We start from the raw sequence: 19736 nt of genomic DNA on the forward strand, positions 1-19736 counted from the left end.
CAACTTGGAATAACAAATCTCTAATCCAAGACCATTTTTTCTAGGAAGTGCGTAATGGAATGAAAACCTTATTCTGGGATGATTCCGAGAATCAATGGCCTAAAATCTCCTCTTTTCCCAACTCTCTCCTAATATGAGATAGTCCCCATCAAGGAGGCCTTTCATTGGTGACTCATTATTGGGATTCATATTCCCCCAACTCTCATTGGTGCTCTTAGAAGATCCAATTCCCAACCTATGCAAGAACTCATTGTAATGATAAAGACCTTCTTTAATAGGTACTGACCACTTAAAATATCGTAGTGAAAATGGATGATGGCATTGTAAGTTTTAACCCTGTACAGAAATTACCTGCATACGAATTCTAAAACATAGAAGATAAACAATGCGAGAGCATAACACATAAAACAAATATACACAAAGATTTTTTCCTAGATCCCAAAACTGGGACTACCAGCTTCATTTTTCATTATGTTCCTTTCAATGTTATTAATACATATTTATACTTGTCAAAGCATCCAATACCATCGACTGAAAACCATCGTTTCCAAAAGTCATGTGCGAAAATCATGCACAAAACCATAGGTGGGTCCGCCCAACGCATAAGTGGGGTTATGCGTACACCTAAAACCCCGTGTGAAAGAATATAACACAACCCAACATTCTCCCACTTGTTGTTTTCTTTCCACAGGGGGCCACAAGAGAGCTTAGTGATTTTTTCAGCCCTAAAATGCCCATTGTCTCTCTACACCAAGAGAACTTCTCAGAGCTCACATAATTTGTCAATGCATCTGCAGTATTGTTCAAATTGTCCACCTTTACAAGCAACACCATTTTTTCTTCTATCATATCCCTCACAAAGTCATACTGAACATCAATTTGCTTTGTCTTTGAATGATATGCGGGGTTCTTTTTTAAGAAAATTGTACTTTGGCTGTCACAGTCTATCCTTATAGCTCCCTTAACTAACCCCATACTTGAACACAACCTCTGCAACCAAACTGCTTCCTTTCTTGCATGAGTGGCTACCATGTATTATACCTCTGTAATTGATAGTGCCACTACATATTGTTTCTTACTCATCCAACTGACTACACCTCCAAATAGGTTAAACACATACCCACTTGTAGATCTTCTCTGATCCAGATCTCCAGCCCAGTCTGTGTCAACAAAGCCATGAATATCCAACATTCTGTCCAATCTTGATCTTCCTTGGTAGCACAAACTATAATCACTAGTGGCACGCAAATACCTGAAAACACGCTTCACTGTTGTCCTGTGCTCCTTCCTTGGTTTTGACATAAATCTGCTCAATACTCCCAGTACATGTGCAATGTCTGGTCTAGTACAGACCATTACATACATCAAGCTACCGACTACACTTTCATATGGAACACAGGACATGTCCTCTTCCTCTTCTTGTGTCTTGGGACATTGTTCAACAGATAACCTCACACCTACAGGAATAGGAACCTTCACCAGTTTACTATCCTGCATATTAAATCTCTGTAGTATTGTCTTGACATACTTCCTCCGGTTTAACCAAAGCTTCCTCTTTGCCCGATCTCTTTTAATTTCCATGCCCAAAATATAGTTTGCAGCACCAATATCTTTCATGTTGAATTTGGAGGACAATTGGGTCTTCAAATCCTAGATAATTTCTTTTTCATTTCCAACCAACAACATATCATCCACATACAAGACCAGATAAATAACACAATCACCAATTACTTTAAAATACACACAATGATCTACTTTGCTTTTGGTAAAGCCAAGTCCCCGTATAAATGTATCAAATTTCTGATACCAGATTATTGGTGACTATTTTAACCCATACAAAGACTTCTTTAACTTGCATACCACTTCTTTCTTACCCTTCACCGCAAAGCCTTCAGGTTGCTTCATGTATATTTCCTCTTCCAGATCCCTGTGAAGAAATGCTATCTTCACATCCATCTGTTCTACCTCAAAATCAAAAGCAACAGCAACAGATAAAAGTAATCTAATAGAAGTTACCTTGGCAACAGGAGAAAAAATATCACCAAAATCAATTCCGAGCACCTGGGAATAACCTTTTGCTACCAACTGAGCATTGTATTTCTCCACATTTCCTTCTGCATTTGTCTTCTTCTTGAACACCCATTTGTTGCCAATGGGTTTCCTTCCACCCAGCAACTCCACTAGATCCCAAGCCTCATTTTTGTGCAAAGATGCCATTTCATCAACCATGGCCTCTTTCTAGAGTTTTCCATCCTCTGAATCTACTACTTCCTTCACAGTTTTGGGATCATCGTCAGTAATAGATAAAGCAAAATTTGAATAGAAAGAAGATGGACTATACCTTTATGGTTGCCTTCTGTCTCGAACTGATCTTCTCACACCCGAAGTTTGTGGCTCTTCATCTTCTAATTCCTCCTCCTCTATAGAGTCTGATTCTTCCTCCTTAAGCTCAAACGCTATCTTCTCAGGTGCCTTCGGTTGGACTTCATGTTTAATAACATATTTTACCTCCCTAAACACCACATCTCGGCTGTGCACAACCTTTTGTGTGACTGGGTTCCAAAGCTTATAACCCTTTAAACCATCCTTATACCCAATAAAGATGCACTTTTCATATTTACTATCCAACTTGGTTCGTTTCTCCTTTTGAACATGTACATATGCATCACATCCAAATACCCATAGATGTGAAAGAGAGGGTTTCTTACCAGCCCATACCTCTTGTGGAGTCTTATCCTCCAATGCTGATGAAGGTGACCTATTGACCACGTAACATGCAGTATCCACCACCTCTGCCCAGAATTCCTATGCTAACCCGACACCACTAAGAATACTTCTTACCCTTTCCATCAATGTCTTATTCATTCTTTCTGCAACTCCATTTTGCTGAGGTGTATATGGATTAGTCTTCTGTCGTGCTATACCACACTTCTTACAAAATTCTTCAAATTCCTTGTTGCAAAACTCTCCACCATTATCTGTCCTCAACACCTTTTATCTTCTTCTCTATCTAATTTTCCATGAGATCCTTAAACTCTTTAAACCTGTCAAAGGCTTTAGATTTCTTCTTATGGAAATATATCCATGTATTCATTGAGAAGTCATCTATAAATGATATAGTACATAGACTTACCCAGTGACGGAACCTTCACAGGTCTAAACACATCACTGTGCACAAGTTCTAATATCTGTTTCACCCTCTTACTACCAGAGGGGAAACTCACCCGATTCTGCTTCCCATATACACAGTTTTCACAGAAATCAAAATCCAGAGAACTATTTGTTATGAAACCAGCTCAAGAAAAGATAGAAAAGAAAGATCAACGCCTTAGAATTCAGCCTCTTCGAGGGGGCAACCTCCTTTACATTACATAAGTGAACAATTCTTGGATGATACAAATGACAAAACCTCCTTTCTATATATAGGAGTCTAAGGAGTCACAATATAATCCAGCCGACCTAACAATAATAATATAAAGCCACAAAAATAACAATAGAGGGATTCTATGGGCAGATAAATAACAATATGGGGGTAATAGGGGCACAACAATATAAATAAGGGGTGTAACTACAATAGTAATGGGGTAATCACTAGTATTATAGGGACCCAACATGCCCCTCTCCTTCAAAAAAGTGTTGTCCTCAACGCTTGAGCAGTTCTGGATACTTCTGCATAAAATTCTCATCCTCCCATGTGGAATCTTCAGCGGATAAGTTCTTCCACTTGATAAGATACTCTGAAATTGATCGATTTCGTAGCTGTCGAGTTCTTGTTTCTGTGACTGCTTCCGGTTCTAATATAATTTTTCCTCCCTCGTCAAGTTCTGGCAATATTGTTTGAACTGGGAGCTTGTCGCCTATAACCTTCTTTAAACATGAAACATGGAAAACTGGGTGCAATCGAGAAGCTGCAGGAAGCTCCAATTTGTATGCCATAGTACCAATCTTTTCCAACACCTTGTACGGACCATAATACTTTGGTGATAATTTATTATCCTTCTTAGCTTGCTTTAGGGACATTTGCTTATATGGTTGTAGCCGTAGGAATACCCAATCACCTACATCAAAACTTCTTTCACTGCGATGTTGATCTGCCTGTTGTTTCATTCTATTTTGTGCCAACACGAGGTTATCCTTTAAGAGTTGGAGGACTTGTTGTTGATGTTCGATGTGATGTTCCACTGCCTGAACCTTAGAATTTTCTCTTAAATATGATGTGATTGATGGTGGTTGGTACCCATAAAGTGCCATAAATGGGGTCATTTTTGTTGCTGTATGGAAGGAAGTGTTATACCACCATTCAGCCAGAGGCAACCATTTGACCCATTGTGTCTGTTTATCAGATACAAAGCAACGAAGATATCCTTCCAAACATTTGTTTACTATCTCAGTTTGCCCATCAGATTGAGGATGATAAGATGAGCTATGAGCTAACTGAGTACCAAGACAAGAAAATAATTCTGTCCAAAAATTTCCAGTGAAAATGGGATCTCTGTCACTTACAATAATCTTTGGGTTTCCATGTAGCTTTTGAACTGTTTCCATAAATGCAGTAGAAACTGTACTGGCTTTAAATGGATGTGATAATGCACAAAAGTGTGCATACTTGGTAAGTCTGTCAACTACCACCATGATGACACTCTTTCCCTCAGACTTGGGTAAACCTGTGATAAAATCCATTGAAACCTCCTCCCAACGTTGGCTTGGAATGGATAAAGGTTGTAATAGACCCGGTGTCTTAATTGTTTCAACTTTATTTTGTTGGCAAACCAAACATTCTGCCACAAACTTTTGAATATCTGATTTAAGGCCATCCCAAAAAAATTCCTTCTTAACCCTGTGGTAAGTTTTTAAAAATCCTGAGTGCCCTCCTAAGGGAGAAGTGTGCAATTCCATAAGAATCTTTTGTTTTAGCTGGGAATTCTTACAGAGGTATAAGCGATCTTTGTACCATAACGAATCATTTTTCCAGCTAAATGTATCAGAAGTACTGGAATCTTGTTGTAGCTTTCGAATAAGTGCCCACACTTCTTCGTCATTCTTCCATTCCTCCTTTGCTTCGTTTATCCAATCTGGTTGGATAATAGAAATGGCACACAACAATGCTTCCACATCCTCATCCTTTCTTGAGAGTGCATCTGCCACCACATTTTGCTTCCCTTTTTTGTAGATGATTTCAAAGTCATAACCCAACATCTTTGTGACCCACTTTTGTTGCTCTTCAGAGGATAATCTTTGTTCTAAAAAGTATTTAAGGCTATCATGATCCGTTTTTACCTTGAAGTGTCTTCCCATTAGGTAGGGTCGCCATTTCTTAAGTGCATGGAGTATTGCCAACATTTCCTTCTCATAAATAGCTTTGCTTAAAAACTTTCCCTTGATTGGACGACTTTCAAAAGCAATGGGTCTTTCATCTTGCATTAGAACAACACCAATTCCATTTCCTGAAGCATCACATTCCACAATAAAGGTTTTTGTGAAGTCCGGTGTAGCTAAGACCGGTGCTTGGCACATTGCCTCTTTAAGATGTTTAAAGGCCTTTGTTGCTTCCGGAGTCCATGAAAATGAATCTTTCTTCAATAATGTTGTTAGAGGTGCTGCTATTCTCCCATAATTCTTAACAAACTTGCGATAATACCCTGTCAACCCAAGAAATCCTCGCAGATGCTTTATGGATGTGGGGATTTTCCATTCCTTAATGGCTTTAATTTTGCTAGGGTCTACCTTAACTCCTTCATGAGATACAATATGACCCAAATATTCCACCTCCTGGACTCCAAAGAAACATTTGGATCTTTTTGCATATAATTGTTTCTCCTCCAATAGTTGTAGCACCTTGTCAACATGTTCAACATGATCCTTCCAAGACTTGCTGTAGATTAGTATATCATCAAAAAATACTAACACAAATTTTCTAAGGAATGGTTTGAAAATTGAATTCATCAAACCTTGAAATGTTGAAGGTGCATTGGTAAGGCCAAAAGGCATGACCAAAAATTCATAATGACCCTCATGAGTTCTAAATGCCGTTTTCGGAATGTCTTCAATCTTCATTCTGATTTGATGATATCCCGAACGAAGATCCAACTTGGTGAAGTAAATTGATCCATGCAATTCATCCAGTAATTCATCAATGACAGGAATGGGGAACTTATCTTTAATAGTGAGCTTGTTGAGCTCCCTATAATCTGGACACATGCGCCATGATCCATCCTTCTTGTGCACCAATACTACTGGAGCTGAGAAAGAACTTTGACTCGGTTGAATTATACCAGCCTCTAGCATTTCTGCAACCATACGTTCAATTTCACTTTTTTGGACATATGGATATCTGTACGGCCTGATGTTTGGAGGAACACTTCCTGGAATCAGATGAATAGCATGATCATGATCACGCATAGGTGGGAGACCTTTGGGAGTCTCAAATACCTTGGAATGATTGTCCAGGACTTTTTGGAGATCTGGAGAAATAGATGATTCCAATGTGGAAACATCTAGCGAACATAATTGTGCAATTACACCTCTTTGCTCCTTTTTTAGAAGCTTTGTCATGCCATTAGAGCTGATTATCTTTCCTGGTTTCCCTGCAATACCCCTTAATTCAACTTCCTTTCCTTCCACAGAAAATTTCATGAAAAGTTCTTGAAAATTAAAAGCTATTGTACCCAAGGATTGTAGCCATTGGACTCCTAGTACAACATCAACACCTCCCATTGGAATGGAAAGCATTGGGCTAGTCAATACATATTCTCCCATGGATAGCTTGATATTATGGCACTTTCCAGAACAATTTATTGTTCCTCCATTTGCAATCATCACTTGACACTCTGGTGCTGGATATAGGAAGCAATTCAATTCTTTTGCTACCCTACAATGAATAAAATTGTGGGTGCTTCCTGAATCAATCAACACTATTACCTTTTTCTTCTTGATTTGTCCTTCTATCTTGATGGTTTGAGGAGTGGTAATTCCCGCCAATGCATTACAAGATATGGTCGGATTTATTTGTTCTTCATCTAGGCTTTGTTCCTGGAATATATCCTCTTCTTTTGACCTTTCTTGCTCCTTTTCTTCTTCCTCTTCACAATCTATGTAGAATAATTTCTTCTCAGCACACTTATGACCTTTTGTGTATTTGCTATCACAATTGTAACAAAGCCCTTTTGCTCTTTTTTCTTCCAATTGTTGTGGTGTCAACCTTGTAGGTTGTGGAAGACTATGGGCAACAACACTTCCGTCTTTATAGTTGTGAATGGTATGCTTCCTAGTTGCCATAATTTTGCTTTCCATTTTTCTTGCTAACCTGAATGCCTTCTCTAATGAATCAGGTTCCCAAAGGCACACATCATGTTGGATATTATCCTTTAAAGACCCTATGAACACATCAATCCTATGCTCCTCTGGAATATCTTTTACCCTTATGTTCAATTTTTGGAACTCCTCAATGTGCTCCATTATTGAACCCTTTTGTTTGAGACTTATCAATTGGCTAAAAAAGTGTTGCTTTTTGTATCCTCATAATGTGCTATCAATTCTTCCGTAAAAATTGCCCAAGTGATAAATTTTTTACGAGAACAAAGCCATTGATACCATACAAACTGATTTGGTTCCAAATATAAAGTTGCCATACGTACCTTTTGTGTGTTTTGCACATTATTGAGATCGAAGAATTGCTCCATCTATAATATCCATGTGGCAGGATCCTTGCCATCAAACTTCCTCATATATATTTTTGGAATATGGTGGGTCTTCGATCCAACATTAGAGTCTATGGAATCATGATTAACATTTCTTTTGTTCACATCATGAGTTTTCTTTACAACCTTTTCACCATTAGTAAGTATTTCTTGTAGAAAATTTGTCAAATCTGTCTTCAAATCTGCCATGTCTGTCTTCAAATCTATCCTCAAATCTGTCTTCAGATCATCCATCTTAGCTTCCATGCCATTTATCTTAGATTCCACGCCATTTATCTTAGATTCCAGGCCATTTATCTTAGCATCTGTTAGCTTTTGTGAGCGTGACATTTGTTGCACTTGTTCTTGTAATTTTGATATATCATGTAGCATTTCTTCCTCTTCTTCATGAGTCATGCTAGAGCTTTCAGGTTCCTTACTAGGTGTTTGCATTTTCTTTCCTCGGGGCATCAGTTACCGATAATAATGCTTTACTATGCCCTTTGAATTCCTTCAAACCAAGCTTATGCAAAAATTAAAAAAAAAACTACACACCTTTTTTTACTTTGTAGAAGCCTAATATTGAATCTGATGTATCTCTGTAATTTCGAATCATCCAGTTCTGAAATTCTGACCTGTAGTAGCCTTGTATGTCCTCTTTCCAATGCCACTAGTCTGATCCAAATTGGATTCTCCAAGGAAGAGTTATGCACAATCTCCCGCAGTGACCTGATTATAGACTATTTCAGTAGAGCGAACTTGTATGAAGAGCCATGTGTCACTTCTTCAACCTTTGACTCTAAAAATTATATAAAAGAAAACTACAGACCGTCCTCTTTCTGTAACTTCTTACAAAATTTCAATCCGATGCTCAAAAAGAAAGTTATGACGATTTTCCCCAGGTCACCTGTTTTGAGTGTAATTCAGGAGTCTGCAAAAAGACCAACTTCCTCAGATCCTATCTCCGAAAATATCACGCGAAAAGCTCTGAAATTCGGACCCAAGGTTCAGCGCGATTTCTTCTCAAATGGGTTTTTTTTTTTGCGACTTCTGAAACGTCACAGAAAGAAAGTTATAGCGAAAATGCCACGATGACCTGTTTGGAGCAGCGAAACCCTAGAATCCAAAGCTCTGATACCAAATGTTATGAAACCAGCTCAAGAAAAGATAGAAAAGAAAGATCAACGCCTTAGAATTCAGCCTCTTCGAGGGGGCAACCTCCTTTACATTACATAAATGAACAATTCTTGGATGATACAAATGACAAAACCTCCTTTCTATATATAGGAGTCTAAGGAGTCACAATATAATCCAGCCGACCTAACAATAATAATATAAAGCCACAAAAATAACAATAGAGGGATTCTATGGGCACAGAAATAACAATATGGGGGTAATAGGGGCACAACAATATAAATAAGGGGCATAACTACAATAGTAATGGGGTAATCACTAGTATTATAGGGACCCAACACTATTACTCATACCTTCTACCATACCTTTACCATGAAGTATTCAAAGGCCCTTCTCTCTAATATGTCCAAGCCTTTGATGCCATAACATGGTCTTCTCTTGAGAGACCACTAGATTTTCTGCTCCACTTTCAGGAACCATAGAACTATTGCACCCATCAATAACAGTGCTACCTGGCAGATTGTATAGAGTTCCAATTCGAACTCCCCACATCAATACCAGTGCAGCCTCCCTGAACCATTTTGTAGGTATCCTTCTCGAACATTATTTTTACAGCAGCATCATACAGCTTACTTACAGAAATCAGATTTCTGGCCAATGCAGGAATATGCAGAACACTTGGAAGTGTTCTAACCCTTCCACCTTGTAACTTCAACTTTACTTTTCCGCGATCAATGATTCTAGCCTCCCTATCATCCCCTAAGAAGACATCACCACCATCGTATTTCTCATACTTGCAGAACCACTATCTATGGGGAGTGATGTGAAAGGATGCACCTGAGTCGATCAACCATGCCTCATGATCTACATGTGTACTTGAAGAAGCCAAGTACACATCCCCACCTTCATCTGAGGTGGTTTTTGCCTCTGCAAAAGGAGCATCATCAAATCCCTTTCCTTTATCAGGAGCATTAGATTTACAGTCCCTTTTTTAGTGCCCTTCCTTTTCGCATTTCTAACACACCACCTTTATAAGTTTTCCTGGAGATTTAGATCTCCCTCTAGATTTAGATCTCCCACTCGATGATTTATTTTTGTTTCTATTTTGGGACCATCCTCATACAAACAAGGCATCACCATTCTGGCTCTCCATATTTTTCTGTCTCATCTCCTCTGTCAACAAGGATGAGACTATTTCATCAAACTGCAAGGCAGTTGCATTGCTACCTATTGCAATAACCAGACTATCCCACGAATCTGGTAGAGAACACAACAAACTGATGCACTTATCTTCATCTGAAATTTTAATATCAACAGATGCTAACTGACTTACCACAGTATTAAATGCATTCAAATGCTCATTCACCGAGCCTTCATCTTTCATCCTCAGGTTATATAGCTTTTTCTGCAATAACAATTTATTCACCATAGACTTATTTTGGTACAAAGTCCCTAACTTTTCCCACAAAGTGTTCGTCGTAGCTTCCCCTAATACATTCAATAATACTAAATCTGAGACACACAATCGTATTGTTCTCTTTGCCTTCCGATCCAACTTCTTCCATTCTTCATCGGACACTCCCATTGGTTTAGTACCCGGATCTACCACGATCCACTAATCTTTATCCACCAGCAAATCCTCCATCTTGAGTTTCCACAACTCAAAACTCTGACCATTAAATTTCTTGATCTCTAACTTTCCACTGCTCGCCATATTCTTTCACTACCAGAATCGATTTCGCAGATCTCCCACTGAACAAGGTCTACCACAGGCCCGAGTGAAACCCCTCAACAGCAAAGGCATCCCCTTGAAGCCAAAACTTCTCTCATACCAAATGTAGGTTTTAACCTCATACAAAAATTACCTACATACGAATTCTAAAACAAAGAAATCAACAATGCGAGAGAAAAACACATAAAACACATATACATAAAGATTTTCCCCTAAATCCCAAAACCAGGACTACCAGCTTGATTTTTCATTATGTTCCTTTCAATGTTATAATACATATTTATACATGCCAAAGCATCTAATAATATGGACCAAAAAGCATCGCATCCAACACAATGGACCAAAAACCATCATGTCCAAAAAACATGTGCGAAAATCATGCACAAAACCATAGGTGGGTCCGCCCAACCTAACATAGAGTCCAAAACGAAAATTTTCCGAGGCGCTGCCCCAAACCCCATAAAGTGGGGTTACAAGTATACCTCAAACCCCCTGTGACCCCCCCCCCCCCGCCGCTACACAATCGCTGCAACGAAGGGGAGCTCCGCCCCCCCTCTAACCCCCGGCTTAACTATGTGGGCTAGTCATGGAAAGAATATAACATGAACCAGCAGGCATTCTATGATGTGGGTATGGTCCATCAAGGGTTTTCAATATGAAAGAGGTCTGCCTAATATTAACACAAGCACAACTGGAGGCACTTAATCCAACTTGGAAGCATCTTTGGAGACTCAAGCATTGGCCCAAGATTACCTTTTTTCTATGGCTACTCTTAAGAAACAAAACTCTAACCTAGGATAAACTTCGAAGACGTGGCTTTGTAGGTCCCTCAATTTGCAAGTTTTTCAAGCTCACGAAGAGGATCTGAACCACATTTTCCTTTCCTTTTCTTTGTCCTCAGTGTTATGGGATTAATTTTGAAGCACATTATGAATATATATCCGTATAGCCCAACCCATCTCGACCTCATTAGAGAACTTCAGATGCTCACCCTTCTCAACTCCCATCCTCAATAGCGCTTGGTTGTTAATTCCAGGACTCATAACCTAGAACATTTGGAAGGAGAGGAATTATCATATCTTCAAAAGTGTCTCCTCCTTAGCGAAGGATGTCTAACATTTCATCCTCTCGCAGCTTCAGGAGACAATCGCCTCTATGAAATAGGCCTCTCAAGATTGTGATTTTCCCCTAGCAAAACAAATTATCATGTCCCTTCTTGGGATCAAATCTAAATCTTGCATCTTTGTAAGTTCCTTTTGCACTCCTAAGCTTATTAATCCTTTGATCAAGTTTCCCCCATATAGCTTCATAAATCTTAATTTTTATGGAGCATATTGTGACAATCTAGGTCCAACTGGTTATGGCAGAGTGTTGAGGAACAACTCAGGACCAATCCTCAATATTTATGCAAGTAAGCTTGACACCACCACCGACAATGAGGCAAAACTATGGGGGCTTGAACAAGGCTTGATTTTTGGTTTGAAGAAAAATTATCATCGACTCCTAATAGAAGGAGATTCTTTGCTCATCATTTCCATTTTGAAAAACCTCCAATGTGGCTCGCCTCTCTCCAAAATCTTAGGATTTATGCACATTGAATTGCATATCACTAAAGTGCTCACTTCTTACGTATATCCATGCTCCTATTCTCTCACATGTTCGTCGTTTAGGAAACAAGTTAGCAGATCATCTTTTTAACAACGCTCTTGATTTAGATGGCCTTTCACTGGATGCTCAGTGTTCCGAAGCTCTTCCAGATTAGTTGAAAAAATCTTTTATCACCATTTCTCTGCAATAATTCTCCCACATAGTGAGTGATGATTCTATTAATATGTCATTACCATGATGGGATAATCTGGAATCATAGGCCATCTATCTTGCTAAACGTTTTCATTTGAGCTAGTGCGCATGTTTTGAAATTCTCTTTCGAGAGGAGCATTTACAGATTGAAGGTGGTTTTACTATTCGCCTTGAAAAATACTGATGGTAGTGAATTATGATTCAGAATACCTGCTTGCATGGATGAAAGTGCTCCACATCACTCAACGGTGGAGCTCTCCCTTAGATGTGTCTCTGTTTGTAGGAAGAAGTACTATCAATCTTTCTTTCTGTCTACACATGCAGTTATGAGGTAACCATGTTAATAATTTACACTGCTTATATGCACCCCAAGGTCGGTCCAACTATGGGTATCTATTGATTCTCTTGGGCTTGGAAAATTTAGGTTGTGTTGAATTTTTCTTTGGGCCTTCTATCTCCCCCACAATTCACTTGATTTCTTTTTGGCTCAAGTTGGACAGCTCACCTTATGCTAATAATCCATCTAACAAATTGCTTCTCCTACAAAATCTCAATTCATAAAATGCTTTGATGGGTCCTCTTCTCATTTGTGCCTCCATTTGTAGCTTTGGCGCAAGTTTCATTGACCCAAGGAATAACTATAAGGTGTTCCATAACCCTGGGATAATAGCATTTAAAGGGTCTATCATCCTGCTCCATAATCAATTAGTTATTCTACTCAGGCTTTAGAGAAATTGGAGTAACGCAGGCAATGGAAGCGAGAAAATAATATTACATTTATTTTTTCTTGGTGAAAATTCAGAATCTTACTAGGCTGGGTGGTAGTTCGTGGTATTTTGCAGGTGATTTCTAGTGGCTCCTAACTCCAGTGTTCATGGCTCATGGTTCGTGGTACCCAATCTCATGGCTTGTGTTTTCGCTCATGGCTTAATTTTTGGTGCTCGAGTTGGTCTTCACAGGTTGCTCAACATGCGTGGTTCCAAGTATATTGAGGCCTCTTGGCCTGACCTTATTCATGGAAATCCTTTCAACCCACTTGTGCTCTTGGAATGTCCCTCTTTTACATTATGAATATTCTATGTTATCTTATATTTTGTTTTAAAAAGCAAGGCCTATCTGTCTGCTGCCTCTCAACATCTTCTGTAAACATGTGGAATGTTTTCATACTATCAAATGTCTTGTTTAAGTAAGGACAATGTAACCTCAACATCTTAAACTTATGCTATTGGTCTGGTTTCCCTTCGAGCAAAATAGTAGCACACGACAACCTCTTATGTATTGCCTTCTTTGAATAATAAGTAAGCGAATAAAAAAAACCAATAATTTTTAATAAATATTAAAAAATGATTATTTTTATAATTATTGTAAAATTTTAACTTGTACATTTGGCAAATTTCTTTTCGAAATATAAAATATATTTCTGTATAAAAATGTATCTAGTATCTTTATTTCAACATTTACAAAAAGGATGCCCACGGGTCTTTGGATGACGGTGAATGGGTGCACTGTTAAGGCAGTCCTTGCGATAGGTCTTTCGATGGCGGTGAATGGGTGCACTGTTAAGGCACTCCTTGCAATAGGTCACTGGTTCAAATCCCCCGTGGGTGCTTACTTACCAAAAAAAAAACATTTACAAAAAGGACCGTGATATCAAAAAGTGAGAAAATTTTCCTATTTTATGTTATTATTAACACAATGATATAAATTATATTACTAGTAAATATTAATATACATAAAGAAAAAAAAAAAAATTGCATCATACATCCATATTACCAAAATTTTAAAAAATAACTAAATAAATATATTATGACTTTATTATTATTAATCACTGTGAAAATATTTAATATCTGAGTTAAATAGATATACATTTAAAAAAACATGTAACACGATTCTTAACTATGGAGATTTAAATCCACTTTATCATGGAGATTCATGTAATAGGATTTGTTATAATACCAAAAAATAAAACTTATTCCATACTCAGATTATTTTATATAGATTTTATTTTTATTTAATTTTATAATATTTTTTTAATAAAATAGGAAAAATAAATAAATAAATAACTACTTTTAAAATAATTTTCAACATTTTATCTATAACTACAACTAAAAATATTCCATAAATATTTTATATAAGTTAAATCCTTACCATCTATCTATTTATTACTTATTGATAATTAAATTAAGATTATAAAAACTTTATTTAAAAATAAACATTTCTATTAATATAATTCTAAATTTTCATGGGTTACTTGTATTTATTTGAAATGGCAAGGAAATGATTTAATTCGATAAAAGTAATACATAAGTTCTCCATTTCATATTTTATAAAGATAATTAATATAGTTGGAAATAATTATATTATTTGTGTATTAATGGAGAAATGGTTACATAGTTGTAACGTATCTCCTTAGTTTAGAATTAGTTCCTAGAATATAGGAGTCTGTTTACAACTTCCTAATCTCTTGTGATGTACTTAAAGATGTATTTTCTGATTAATGAATGTAGAGTGATCTCTCCATTTGAGTGTAGTCTCCAGGTGCAGTACTCACCTGTGAGCTACAACTCCTTCTTTTCAATTCTGTGTATATTTTATCTTGGTATCAAAGCTCGGATTGGGTGAGCTTGATTTTTTTTATATAAATCGCCTTAGTGGCTACATCGCCTTTGTGGCTAAATAGCCTTTGTGGCTACGTGTACACAGGAGCTTTGTGCTTGGTCAAGCAGGTGGACTACAGTAACACCTCGCTCACGATCTCAGATGATTCATTAATCTCTGAGCAGAAGGGTGTTGGCGCTTATTTTCTGTTGACAGTCACGCTGAGAAGTGCAATCAGCGCGACTGTTAGGTATACCCGCGCCGACGCGCCAAATCACGGGATTGGCGCGGAAGTGCACGAGATATCCACGCCAGATTTGGGCCTTGCATAGTTTTTATTCTGGGCGCAGATTTTTCACGCAGAAAGGTGTCGCCTTGCCTTCGTTGGAAGTTCTACAATAAGTTGCAGATCGGAGAAGTTGCAGATCTGTCCAGAGGGGGAAGATCAGACCAGTTTGGTGGTCGCATTTTGAAATCGTGGATATTCCCAGTGGAGGCAGATCGAGATTGTCTGTTGATGGCGTATTGAACACCTGATTTACCCAGAGGAGCAAAATCAATTTGCAGATTTGCTTGGTAGTGCTGGATCTGAATCGAAGATATAGTTGGTGGATCAGGAGAACTAGCAGATCAGTGGAAGCTCGATGGTCAGGAAATAAAAAGTGTATCTTGTACAAATCAGTTCGGTAGATTTATTCATTTATAGATCAGTTCAGAATGAGTAACACTATGGAATCATATCTCCACGAGTCTGGAAAACTCGATGGATCTAACTTCACCAATTGGAAGTTCAAGATACAGACCTTGCTTGAGGGTGCAAATGCATGGTCGATAGTTACAGGAGATGAGCAGAGACCAAATTCAATCACATGGCTCACTATGCAAGAGCGAGATTGGGATAAGAGAGAAAACAAAGCAAAAGTTTTGTTGAAGATGTCCGTCAAGGACAACATTATCCCACATATCAGAGAGTGCAAAACGTCCACTGAGATCTGGATGACCATCAAAAATTTATATCAGACCCAGAACACAAATCGTATTATGGCACTCAAAGGAAAGCTGTTTGCAATGAAGATGGACGAAAATGAGACCGTTGCTGCATTCATCGCACGAGTTAAAGATGTGAAAGACGGATTGGGAGACATCGGAGAGAAGGTATCTGATTCCGATCTCGTCACAATCACGCTGAATGGGATGAGGGATGAATACTAAATGTTCATCACTGGATTGGCGGCAAGGCAGAAAGCTCCTACGTTTGAAGAATTGACAGGGATCTTGCTGCAAGAAGAAGAGCAGCGGCAGAATTTGAAACCGTAGAGCGATGATCTTGCTCTGATGGCGAAATGACGACACTTCAGAGGGAAGCTGCCACAGCAGCAATCACAGTCACAACAGCAACAACAACAGAGAGGAGGAGGTACATTGCAAAAGAGACCGTATAGAGGTATGCCTGCAAATAATGCTTTAAGAAGATGTTATTATTGTGGGAAAGCAGGTCATATACAGATTGAATGCCTTAAGAAGTAGGCAGATGATGCAAAGAAAAAGAAGGCAAAGCACAGAGGATACTTTGTTGAAGAATATGAAGATCTCAACCACGAATTTCGACTGTTCACAGCTGACTATGCCCTTTCAGCATCTAATGAGGACGACATCTGGTATGTCGATTCTGGTGCATCCTCTCACATGACAGGTAAGAAGGAATGTTTTGAAACTCTTGAAGAAAGTTCATATGGATCAAAAATTTATTTAGGAGATGATAGTGGATACGAGATCAAAGGGTATGGGGATATTCCGGTAAAGTTACCAAATGGTGACATTACTCGTCTTAAAAATGTTTTATATGTACCCGGGATTAAGAAAAATTTGATATCTATATCTATGATAACTGATCAGGATATGCAAGTTGAATTCTTCAAGACTCACTGTGTCATAAAGGATTGCAAGAAAGAAATTGTTGCAATAGGCGTGCGTGTAGGGAGCCTATACAGACTAGATGTAAAAAGTATGCCATAGCAAGCCATGGTTGCAGCTGGATTGACAGCCGAAAAACTCTAGCACCAGAGATTCGGTCACCTGAATTTGCAGGACCTCATGTTATTACAGAGAAAGTCGAGGGACTCCCTATTTTTCACAGTATTCAGTTAAATTGTGATGGATGTGCCTTAGGAAAAATGCATAGAGAAGAGTTTCCTGTGCATGATAGAAGGAAGGAAAGAGATATCCTAGAGCTAGTGCATACTGACATATGTGGACCTATGCAGACAAGGTCGCTAGGTGGTGCATATTATTTTCTTTTATTTACTGATGATTGCACTAGATACTCATGGGTCTATTTTTTGAGTAAAAAGAGTCAGACTTTCCAGTACTTTATAGAATTTAAAACCTTGGTGGAAAAACAGTTAGGAAAAAGCATAAAAATTCTCCGCTCAGATCAAGGGGGAGAATACAGGTTATGGGAATTCATGAAATTCTGCAGATCTCATGGGATTGTTTAGCAGTTTACAGTGCCTCACACACCACAGCAGAATGGAGTGGCAGAGCACAAGAACAGAACTCTTGTGGAGTGTGCAAGGAGTATGCTACAAGGTAAGGGTCTATCTAATAGTTTTTGTGTAGAAGCTATTAACACTGTGGTCTATTTAAAGAACAGAAGTCCTACTAAATGTCTTGGCTTCAAAACCCCTTTTGAAGCATTATATGGACTCAAACTAGCAGTAAATCATTTGAGAGTATTTGGGTCAAAATCCTTTGCTCATATACCCAAAGCTGATAGGAAGAAGTTAGACCCTAAAGCCATCAAATGCATCTTTGTAGGATATGGCACTGAATTTAAAGCATATAAGTTATTCAATCTTGAGTCTCATAAGATATTTGCAAGCAGGGATGTAGTATTTCATGAACAGGTTCAAGAAGGAAAGGATGACAGTGATGATGATTGGCACATTCCATTATTAATGGAGGAAAGCAGTGAGGATGATCGAGAGCAGGAGCAGAAACAGGAGCAAAATGAAGAGTGGAAAGAAGAGCAGGAAGAAGGTGATATAGTCAATAATGCGAGCCTGAATAAGTCTGAAGCAAAAAAATTTGAGGTAAGTCCCCTACCAAGGAGATCAGGTAGGAAGACTCAAATACCATCCAGATTGAAAGACTATGCTTTGATGTCAAACATTTTAAACATTGTAGAACCCACAAATTATAAAGAAGCAAGTCAATCTGAGGCATGGAGGGCTGCAATGGATGAAGAGATTGAATCTATTATTAGAAATAACACTTGGGATTTAGTTGAACTGCCTAAAGGTAAAACACCCATAGGATGTAAATGGCTGTATAAACCTAAGATGAATGCAGATGGAAGTATAGAAAAACTAAAAGCTAGACTGGTTGCAAAGGGGTATTCACAGCAAGAGGGAATAGATTTTGATGATACCTTTGCTCCTGTAGCAAAATTAAACACTATTAGAATGCTTATTTCTTTAGCAACAAAACACAATTGGGAGCTACACCAGCTAGATGTTAAGTCTGCATTTTTAAATGGTGAATTGAAAGAAGAAATTTACTTAGTACAACCTAAAGGGTTTGTTAAGAAGGGGCAGGAACATCTTGTTTGCAGATTGAAAAAGGCACTATATGGCTTAAAACAAGCACCCAGGTCATGGTATGAAAATATTGATTCTTTCTTTTTACAGCATGGTTTTCATAGGAGTATGAATGACCCAAATTTGTATACCAAGTATAATAAACAGGGGCAGATTATTTTGATTTCTTTGTATGTGGATGACATGATTATAACAGGCAATGCAGATAATTTGATCAAAGAAATCAAATGGCTGATGGCACAAGTTTTTGAAATGAAAGATCTCGGAAATCTCCATTACTGTTTGGGATTGGAAGTATGGAGAGATTCTGGACAGACTTTTCTTACTCAAGGAAAGTATGCCAGAAGTCTGCTGGAAAAGTTCAACATGGAGTAGTGTAGGTCAGCAACAACACCATTGCAGTAGAATTTGAAGTTGTGCAGTGACAATGGCACTAAGGAGATGGATGCCACTATGTATAGACAACTAGTTGGGAGTTTGATATATCTCACAACAACTAGACCAGACTTGGCATACTCTATTAGTGTGTTGAGCCAGTTTATGTCTAAACCACTTGAAAGTCACTGGGTTGCAGCAAAAAGCGTGTTGAGGTATCTTTGTGGTACTAGTAATTATGGTATTTTATACACTGACACATCTGATGTTACTCTAGCAGGTTTTTCAGATTCAGATTGGGTAGGTAACCTGGATGATCGAAGGTCTATCACAGGTTACGCATTCAGCATAGGATCTGGGGTCATAGCATGGAGCAGTAAAAAGCAAAGTACTGTAGCCTTATCTTCATGTGAAGCTGAGTACCAAGCATTGTGTGCAGCCACATGTGAAGCGATCTGGTTGAGAAGACTTCTCAATGATGCAGGAGAAGAATAGAAAACATCAACTATCATTAAAAGTGACAACCAGAGCACCATCAAACTAGCATACAATCCAGTATTTCATAAAAACACCAAACATATTGATACTCAGTTCCATTTTGTTAGAGAGAAACTACAGTCAAAAGAAATCTTTGTTGAATATTGTAAAACTTGTGACAATATGGCTGATATTTTTACTAAACCTCTTGCACATGTAAAGTTTGAACTGTTTAGAGGGATGTTAGGAGTTCAGGATAATCCTTTCTCCATTAAAGGGGGGAGTTGAAAATAATTATATTATTTGTGTATTAATGGAGAAATGGTTATATAGTTGTAACATATC

This window comes from Pinus tabuliformis, chromosome Q, assembly GCF_031772625.1.
Source record: "Pinus tabuliformis cultivar Carrire ecotype Pingquan chromosome Q, CPIR1, whole genome shotgun sequence".
NCBI lineage: Eukaryota > Viridiplantae > Streptophyta > Pinopsida > Pinales > Pinaceae > Pinus > Pinus tabuliformis.